We start from the raw sequence: 10,368 nt of genomic DNA on the forward strand, positions 1-10,368 counted from the left end.
AGGAATGCTGAAGTTGTGAGATCTAATCAGGGAAGAGCAACATAAGGGAAAACAACATAAGTGAAAACAGATGTGTGGGTGTAATGTGGTTAATCATAAATTCATTTTTAACTTAACAAGAACTTTGGTGAGAATTAATTAGTCGGATGATTAAAAAAAAGCTTCTCTGGCTCTCACACTATTAATACCTCCTAAAGTTTTCTCTGAAGAATTAGTGACAAACACAGAGTAACTTATTTTACAAGCCCGGTGAATATTAAACAAATGCCAGGGAGCCACTATTAAAAGCAGTAGGCACTCAATTCGAGTCCAGCTGGTAAAATCTCAGTTGGGAGCTGCTGATAAGCAACAACCACGGAGGTCCACTTTGAGTAAGGCTTTTCATCTTTGCCAACACTGCTGCTCTATAGGAGAGAACAGTGTTTCAAAAAACCATCAAAACCTGTATTTCTACTATATTCTTGCTCATATAGACCTATGCAGAAAGTCTCTAAGTGAGTAATCTTGCAGTAAATTTGGGAAAGCCAGGAAAAGATGACATTAAAAGAACAAATACAGAAGTAATTCAGAGTATCTGGGCCAGGAGCATCGTTACAGGTTGATCCACACACAGTGAAGGATGTATTGGACAAATGAAAACAAGCGCCGGCAATAACAGAAGCGGGTTTTGAATTTTAGCTAAAGGTGATTGGATATTTTCTAATTCATTGGCTTTAGTATAATCTAATGTGGGCTCTGAGAGTAATAAGCAATTACTGTGTGTTTATCCCCACAACTCAGAGAGAACTAATCTGCACTCAACAGCCAGGGCCAAAAATAATGAAATTAATTACGAGCATTAAGGCTATGCAACTGCCAGAGAAAGGTAGAAATGTAATTATCCACATTGAGACAGAAGCCGCTCTGTGTTTCCCTTCTGCTCTCTGTCTCATTGTTTGTGTCTCTTTTTAACTATAATGCTTCCTCGCTTTTCTTACAGGTCTTTTTCTTGATGAGCAACATCATCCACTGGCGCACAAAAGGAAACAAAAGCTGTGTGTCGTCTTTGGAAACCATCCATATCATTATATAAATTGTCCCTAAAACAAATTTATGGTGATTTTTGTCATGTGGCCCGCCTTATCTTCATTTATTACGGCTTCAAAATTCTCATAACAGACAAAGCAGCTTTAGAAAGTGATACAGTTTGATAGGAGCTATTTATTATGATGGCAGGACCGGCAGATATTAAGATTATAAGGGGTTTATACAAACAACAACAAACCAGCTTGTAACGGGATTATAGCATGCCGTCCTGTATGCCAGCTACGTTACATTGGACTGCGATGCGGTAATCTGCCATCAGGTCGAAAGTAAATCTAGTGGATGTCAGTTTACATGTTATTTCAGTCGCACCAAAAAAAATAAAAATCAAACAAGCCTCACCATTAATCTGCGTCAAGTGAGTTTAAAATGATCTACGAGTCCGCTAGATATTAAGATTTAATCATTAGTGACATAAAATCAATCCACACAAGACCCAATTCAATTTTTATTAAATTTTTCTTTTTCATCTAATTGCTCTCATATCAAAGACAACATCTACAATCCCAGAGGAAAATTTGCTTTCACAAAAAAACCCCAAAATACAGATAACCACACTGTAACAAGTGAACTCAGTTCTCTTATGCTAACACGTGTGCACGAATACAAATGAACTATTGATTTAGTAAGTTCACAGCTGTTACGATTTACAATGCCAACGTGAGCACTTCTATGTTCTTTTTAGTCCCACATCTGCAAATTGAAGGTGGCAAGGTGGATTCAGGTGGTTATCTGTGCCATTTGCTAGTACTTTAACAAGACAGAATAGCAGATTTCGTGTAAGCTTGTAGGTTTTGGACATGGCTAACAAGGTTAATTATGCTTTTATAAAGCTGCAGCAGACAGTTAGGGGCATTGGACAGAGACAAATATTTTCAAAGTCCTTAGAACTGAGCCAACAGACTGAGTCATCAGCTCTAAAGAGCAGCAGATTATAAATACACCGTTTCTGAAAATCGAGTATTTTTGTGTCTGGATTATGCGGCTTGTATTTTTCCCCAATCTTCTTGTAGATCTTGTTTCTCTGTAGGATGTAACACATAATACTATAGTTTTCTAGACAAAACATTACCCATATAAAACTTTGTATTGTATTGTAGCGCATGCTTTTTGTGTCCATGTGACAATACATGTGCGATATTTTGCCTCCTTGAATTCGTTTTGTGCTAGTTTCTCCTACAGAGGCTTTTTTGTTAGTCCCTGGGCCTTGTATTAAGGTTTTCTTTTTCTGTGGGTTTTTCAAACATAAAGAACTACATGAGTGTCCTAATTAGTCAGTATTTAGTTTTCTATTAATAGAGTTGTTTTTACTCACTCGTGGTTGTATATCTTCTGTATTTCATGGGTTCTTTGTGGTTTATTTTCTAGTCTTGTTAAGACTTCTGTTACTGTTACTTTCAGGTAGTACTTAGTTTGCTCCCTTTTTTGTTCCATTCTGTTCCAGTCTCTGTGATTTTTGTCTTTGGGTGTCTCCTGTCTCAAGTTAATCTTGTTTCAGTTGTGTCTTACTTTCTGTTTTATTTTGGTAGCTATTGTTCTCTGTGTCTTGTGTTAAGTTTACCTTCCACCCGTCTCATTACGTTGTCTTCAGCTGTGCTTTGTATACCTTTTTTAAACACTGTCTCAGTCATTGTCAGGTCACCTTGGTAAGCTGTGTCTTCCTTCTCTGTGCTCCTTGATAATTATCCCTGATGTTCTCTGATTTTGAAATCCGCTTTTCCAAACAGTTCATGTTTCGATTGTTGCAGGTGAACTTGCAAAATTAAAGCACGTTGAAATTTCTCTTTTAGTTAGTTAGTCTGTTAGTTAGTTTGTTTGTTTTAATCAATTTTAAATCATGCTTTTTATTTGTTTTTGTTTCTAATGTCTCTGTAAAGCACTTTGAATCACCTTGTTGTTGAATTGTGCTATACAAATAAATTTGCCTTGCCGTGCCTTTTCTTTCCATGTTTACTGACTCTGTGTTAAAGCAACTTCTGTAACAGCACAACAAATTCATCTTAGGACACAATAAAGTACATGATATTGTATTACTTACTGAACGAGAACAGATTGTTTCATGATTTGCTGTTAGACTGGGCTAACGGGTAACAGCAGTTTTCCTTTGCATCTTTAATGTTTTTATTTAGGAATCAAATTACTTTGTTCTCAATGTTAAATTCAGAGACTGTCTGATAGCCTAATTTTCTCTGGGTTCATCAACTGCACACTAGCCCTTTCTTAACATTTGTTATTTGATTCACTGTGAGTATGAAATATTTATTTAATTAATATTGATTTGTGGAGACCTACAAAGGATCAAAACATGCTGATAAGAAACTGCTGCCACTGGCAGCTAAATTATGGAAGTATGAGGACTTTAAATGTCAAACTAATGAAAGCTAAATGTTTTGTTAATAGGAGCTTGTTTGTGTCATCAGCTCATCTCTAGTAGCGACTACCCGCTGTGGTCAGGTAAGACCGGCGAGGCCAATCCCCGGAGCTTGGGGCTTGGTTGTCATGGGAGACAGGATGTAACGGCCTTGTATAACTGCGGGCAGCAATTGTGCTGAAACCTGACTCTGCCTTTGAGGAGCTATTGTTCTCCTTCCTCACACCTTCCTCTTGTGGGAGACCGGTGTGCCTTGGGGAAGTGGAGTCGACTTTCACCAGTACGCCATTTCTCAGGAATATACTTCATGAAATGAACATCTACTTCCCCTCACGGATTCACTCTCACTTCTCTGATCTCCGTCTCTCGGTGTCATCTACCTTCACACACAAACTACTAATTTTCCTGGTGTATATTTCACACCAGGCTGACAAGAAGGAATCTGATGCTCTTGCTTTTATTGAAACCTGTTTTTCAGGCTCTTTTCGAGGAGGTGCGGTGCATGTTGTGGTGGACTAATCGCAGCCTACTTGACCCTGATACAGAAAGCTGGACTGGTCGAGGTGTTAATAGTCTCTCGGGCAGCTTTAGGACGACGCAGGCAGGCATACATATGCACTCGTCCCCTCTGTTAGTCATTTATCATGATCCGGGTTACTGTTAATGAATAAAGGTGTCTAAGTATGAGTTATATTAACATGGATCCCTTCTCTTTTTTATCTGCATGCACAAGCGCTGCTGACCGACTGTGTGTTTAATGGCTGTATTGTGAAACCACACAGAATCAGATGCAAGCTCCTTATTGAGTAGTGGATAAATAGGTAGAAAGGGCTTTGAAAGAAAGTAAGTGCAGTTTCCCATTAACGTGCCCGTGCGAATGCATCCCTCCAGGTTTTTGCTTTCCTCTCAGCCTCTCTCTCTCCTCTACCCTCCCTGTCCTCTGAGTGGGTGATTGAATTAATTATGTTTTATCACCTTTTAGCTGATTGAAGTCTACCTTACTCTCTTTAGACAGCTTGTGTTTGTGTCTTCACGCGCTGCGCCAAATGGATCGGGCCTGTCACCCAGTGCAGACGCTGCCATCAGTGTTGTCAGAGACTTGGACTCTGAGATCTGAGCGCCGAGTCTGGGTTGTCAGTCGGTGTTTCTGCTGCTTTTGTAGTGTTTTTTTCCCCTTCGTTGTCTTCTTTCTTTCATTCTCGGTAATTCATCTCCATCAAAAAACGAGTCTCAGGCCTTATCCTGTTCATTACTCACACAATGATTTTTGGAACAGTTTCAGGTTTTCTGTAGCACAGTGTGTCTGTCAAGAGAGGTGAGCTCAGGTTTCTTTCATTAGCAAGATACAATAGGACTGCTGGATTAGTTTTGCAACTAATATTCATCTTTCTTATCGAGTAATCAAAGTTGATTAGTTCTGTTAATTGCTGTTTTGTGCTCTTTGTTAGGTATGGCTGTGTGCAGGCAGGAATAGGACCCAAGGTGCAGACTCCGGAGACAGACGTGAACTCAAAAAAGGCTTTAATTGAATACTCAAAATATAACATAACTGAAAAAACTCAAAACAAACTTAAACTAGAGAAATGACAGAACACACAGCTAGGAAAACGGTAGATCGCGACACGGACACAGAGAAACACAGGGCTTAAATACACAGAGGGAGCAATCAGGGAATGGGTAACAGGAGGGAAACACAGCTGGGGCAAATCAGGCCTAACGAGACAAAGGAAGCAAAACCAGACGCATTTACATGAGACACATACTTTCAAAGTAAAACAGGAAACACATAACACAGACTCACATGCAGGCACTACAGAGGGAACAGAGACGTGGGACCAGGGCAGACACAAACACTGACTGAACACGGGGATATAGGAACTAAGGATACACAGAGACGCAAACTAGACAAGGGGATACAGGTGGTAGGGGAGACAGAGCAACTAAAGAAGACAGAGACATAAACCATAAGACAGAACTCAAAGAAACCAAAGACTAAAAAGTATAAATAATATAATAAACTCAAATACCCTGGGTCAACGACCCAGGCATCCTAACACTCTTTCTATGAGATGTCAGAAAATAATTGGGTTGTCACAACTGGAAGAATTTCGAGGGTGAAACTTTGATATGATAGCTTTTTTTTTTAAAACATGTGGTTAATTAGAAAGAATTCATGATTTAACCGGAGGGGGAAGCTGGCCATTTTATAACCAGGTTTGGATAACCCCTTTCTCAATAATAAATGAAATCATCATTGAGAAATGAACAAAAAAACTATAAATATATATTTATTTATTTGCATTATCTATGTCTGATATAAAGCTTGTTTTATTCGCTGTAACGTGCGACAAGTGTGACAAAAAAGGTAAAAAAAAATAAAAGAAGTCAAGAAAAATACTAAATAAATACTTTATTACAGTACTGCAAATGCAGGGAAATCTATTCAGTTCCGTTTTTATGCATGCATGGCATCACCTTGCTCACACCGTGAGCTGTTGCTGTGGGCTTGTGTGTATCACTGGCACAACAGATGCTGTCACATGTGAGAGTGTGAGCATTTTAAACTTAAGAATTGTGAAACCCATTCACTGAACAGACCCTGCATTTGAGGTGCTTAGAATTCATTATAAATGCTTTGTGACACCACTTGTAAAAACTGGCCTTTGGTTGTCCTTGATCATCCAATTCAAATTTGTCTCGATACCCGTTCCGCATGAAAGAAAACCAGGTGCTGTTACAGTTGTGAATTTTAAAATCAACTTGCTGCTAAAGTATCAGTTGTAAACTTGTATAGCTTGTCCTCACTTTCCCAAAACCTAAAGTGATGTCTTCAAATTTCTTGTTCAACGTTATTACAAACAGTATTGGGCAAGTTACTTTGAAAAAGTAATTAATTATAGTTACTTTTTTGAAGAACTAACTAGTAACTGAGCTAGTAACTGAGTTGCAAGATTCTATTACTTGATAAGTAACTATTGCATTACTTTAAAAAAACATTTAACCCTCTGGGGTCCAGGGTATAATCGGCCATTTTTAACTACTTTTGATTTTCCCTCTACATTTCACCTTTAAAAACTATTTCCTTTGCCTTGTTTGGTATCATTCTTTTCAGCACAACCTCACGTGTCTGAATTTACAGTCATGTTTTCATTTTGACATACTGTATTAACACAGTTGATCTAAAATCAGACAAAAAACATAAAATTAGAGTAGAAAAAGTTATATTTTTTACTGTAACAACCACAAACATGTTTACGTTGATTTTTTAAATACCTATTTCAAACTATTTACAGAACAATCAGCTGTTCTGCATTCAATAAGATGCCACACAAATTATTTGTGCCACTCCAAAATAATAATTTCTGTCCGCTATGAAGGAGAACATCACAGCCTGATACCTGCAGGTCTGACAGCAGCAGGTGTATCACTCCTGTTTCTACCTGGAGACAGCAGTCGCCTCATTGTTCTGACACACAAAACTATCCACAACACTAAACACTAACTACACAAGACAACACATTAACTACACACTCCAAACACGCTAAATCACACATCTCAAAACTTGCTCTCTCTCTTTTTCTAATGTCTCTCTCTCTCTCTCTCTCTCGCCGTCACTCCTAAAACGTCCTGTTTTTTTGTCTTTTAGCTCATAAGCAGAGAGGTCTCGCTGCGCTGTCCTTAGACAGTAAACGTGACAAAACTATTCAGGAAAAAACGGCGCGTATATATTGTTTGTCATGACTCTGGTTTTACGTGGCCTATCAACACAATTTAAAAACTGGTATATATCATCTTGTTGCTTTGTCTTTAAGTGGTCATGTGATTGGCTTACCACGACTACTTTACTCTTCCTCAGTCAAACAGCAGCACTCATGCAATTGTTTTGCCTCCTTAGCTCCAGGTGTTGTGCTAGACAGTGATCGTGATTACCGTCCACGGGAGCGCGCAGCTGCTTAAAGCTGTAGGGCCCAGATTACTTACAGCTACTTCTGCGCAACTGATATAAGATGCGGTAAACTGAACACAGCTTCAACCGTCTGTTTGTTGAAAAACAGTAACGGACCGCATTTTCTTGTTAGTAACTGTAATGGCGTTGTAACGATAGGGATAGGAATTAGTTAGATTACTCGTTACTGAAAAAAGTAACGCTGTTAGTAACGCCATTACTTGTAACATCATTATTCCCATCACTGATTACAAACAATATTTTTATTTAAAAAGCCCCTTAATTGGTATCTACAGATGTTCCACAAAATAAAAGTATCCCTTCCCAAGTTCTTACCTTAGGTCAACAAATAATGCTGGTCTGGTTACTATTGCACACCAACCACTCTTTTTCATCAGTTTTAGCAATTTTAACTAAGGATGTGCGCAAATATTTGACTATATGTTTAAACATTGCTGCTCTTAGTAGCTGACATTAAAAGTATTCTGTTTTATTACTGTACCGTGGCAGTTATCATTCGTTCACACTTAAACGAATACATTTATGGTCTCATGAATTCCAGTCCTTATCTAACACATCACAGTGTGCATTTTGGAAATTATTTTTCAATTTAGAGTAACACAGACAATAAAGAAGGCTGTTTTAAGAAGTGGCGACCTTACCTTATGAGTCTGCCGTGTCCCTGGTTTCAAGATGTCAAGCTTAAGATGGCGCCGTCCGAAATGTGAACCTGAACCGATAGGTGACTTCAGGGTGTCTAAAAAAAAGGAAAACAGCAAAGAATCACAATCAGGCATTCAGAATGAGTGAATATGAATATTTTTCGTATATGAAATAATGAAAGCATATACTTTTTCAATTATTTGTTTGTCCATTGCTTTTCTAACATGGATTTTGATTAAAGATTTTGAGTCAGCAGATTAAAAAAAAATCTATATTTTATATAAGCCTCAGTGTGATTAAGTGTCCTAGAAAAAACAATTAAACTAAACTTAATTGATAATATTACAGTGAGCATAAGTCACAGTCATGTTAACGTATGCCTTGCTTCAGTGCTTTGTTTCATATTCATCAACATGACAAACATCCATCAGCCTCTCTCCACACGTGTTCTCCACACCGCTGTGATAAACACACGTCGAAACAGGAAGACTCCTGTGCGTCAATACGATCGATCAGCTGATGGATTACGTCGAGGGATGAATTACACACAGTTCACAATTGCCGACAATTAACTAAACAGGCAGGGGATTGATCTACGAGCAGCTAACCTGGCAGGCAGGCAAGATCCTTAATTTTAGGAAGGCAAGTAAAGAAAATGTGACTGCAAAGCTTTGGGAGTGGAAAATGCGATAAGATAGGTGTAATGGGTTTGGGGGGGAGAAAGATAGGGGAGCAGGAAACTACACTGGTAGCTGACACATAACGCAGTTGATGCATCCCAGATCCCAAACAACAGAACTCCTTTTGTTAGTTCTGTGCTTGGTAATGTTTGACATCAGGGTCCTGGAAGATACTGTTTACAAAAGACTGTTGGGAGCTGGTTTCAAACTTAGATATCTCTCTCTCTTTCTTTGCATGCAGCTCATAAGATTTGCCTGTTTGACGCGGCACATTGGACTTAAGCAAATAGCAGCTTTTATGTGTCCCAGTTCTGTCGTACATGCTAATTCTAAGCAATTTAACAGGCAAGTGCAGGTCAGAGGCACTGACCAGAGAGGGAACAAAAAAAAAAAATCACATATGAACCAATGCACGGGTTAGAGTCTCCCATCCAGGCATTAATGACAGCTGGTTATCTCCATGAAAGGAGCACACTTTATCTCCTGCAGAAGGTCATTCAATGCAGTTAAAGCACTAGAAAAAGCAGCAACAAGGCCTTAAGGACAATTTTGCTTTGCCATGCAGTTTAACTGATCTTCTCTTAGATTTCTGGTAAAATAATTGCCAAAAATATAAGAAATGCAACATAACTATCCAATACTTCCATACTGGGAAACAGATGCTATGTTTATTTAAAACATTCAAATCTGTAATTGCAGTCTTCACATTCTATCCTCTACTTACATAAAAGTATACATATTTTTTTCCTATGCTATTTTATAAGAATCAACACACAACGTGTTAATTATAATCACACTTGAAAAATACTCGCAATTAAAACTATTGGTTCACTATGTTCTGTGTGTGGTTTGTCCCAGTTATGCTGCTGTACATTAGCAGAAGGGACTCTGGTGAGTAGGTGCAATCAAAGAATGTATACAAAAGATGGCTTTGGATTAGTTTGAAGCCCTACGGTGAGTTCACACTAAACATGAAGGTGTGATTATATACAGTCTTTCCAGTGAGGTAAAGCAAACTGTTCATGCAAGTTAAACATTTCCTGTTGTGTTGAAAAAACTTGTCAGCCTTCGCCTGGTAAGACCAACAGTCGAAAATAGAGGACAAGCTTTGCTGTTGCTGTCTGTTTCAGGTTTGCACTTTGAGAGATCAGGGAAACAGAGGAGGGCTTGACTAAAAGCCAGTAAAGTTGTACGACTTCTTCTGAAAATATGTTTCTGTAGTTTGATTTCAGCTTTTGACTGAAATCCTCATCCCACCGGCAGTCCGTGCCATGGTAACTGGCCGATTTTGGTTGGGGTTCTTTGTTCTTCTTAAATTCTTGGTTTTCAATTAGTGTTGGGATTAATGCTGTCAGCGTTAATCTCGTCAAAATGACGTTAACGCCATAACCGCATTAATGCGGAAAATCTCCGTCAGCGAGTTAACGCGGATCGCCCCGTGCGAGGGCTGCACAGCGTCAACGCATTAGCATGGTTAGCTCGTTAATGCGGCCCTCGCACGGCGCCAACGTGTTAACAGAACTATTTAGGATTTGTTTTCATTTTTGTTTGCTATCCCTGAATCTGTTTGTCCTGGTTTTATGTGACCTGTACCGTCGGCCTGACGGTAATAGTTCAAACAGTTG

The 10,368-nt window shown here is 38.8% G+C and overlaps 1 protein-coding gene across 1 annotated transcript in view; it reads right to left on the reverse strand.

The window, feature by feature from the left end:
- The window catches only part of LOC102197376 (cadherin-20), a 94,971-nt gene that overhangs the window by 51,225 nt on the left and 33,378 nt on the right, over window positions 1-10,368 (reverse strand). The window contains exon 2 of the mRNA XM_005730409.1: window positions 8,063-8,157. The gene's annotated coding sequence lies outside the window, so the exon portion shown is untranslated. The remainder of the gene's footprint in view (window positions 1-8,062; window positions 8,158-10,368) is intronic.

Source organism: Pundamilia nyererei, unplaced genomic scaffold, assembly GCF_000239375.1.
Source record: "Pundamilia nyererei isolate P.nyererei 1_Seehausen unplaced genomic scaffold, PunNye1.0 scaffold00037, whole genome shotgun sequence".
NCBI classification, from domain to species: Eukaryota; Metazoa; Chordata; class Actinopteri; order Cichliformes; family Cichlidae; genus Pundamilia; species Pundamilia nyererei.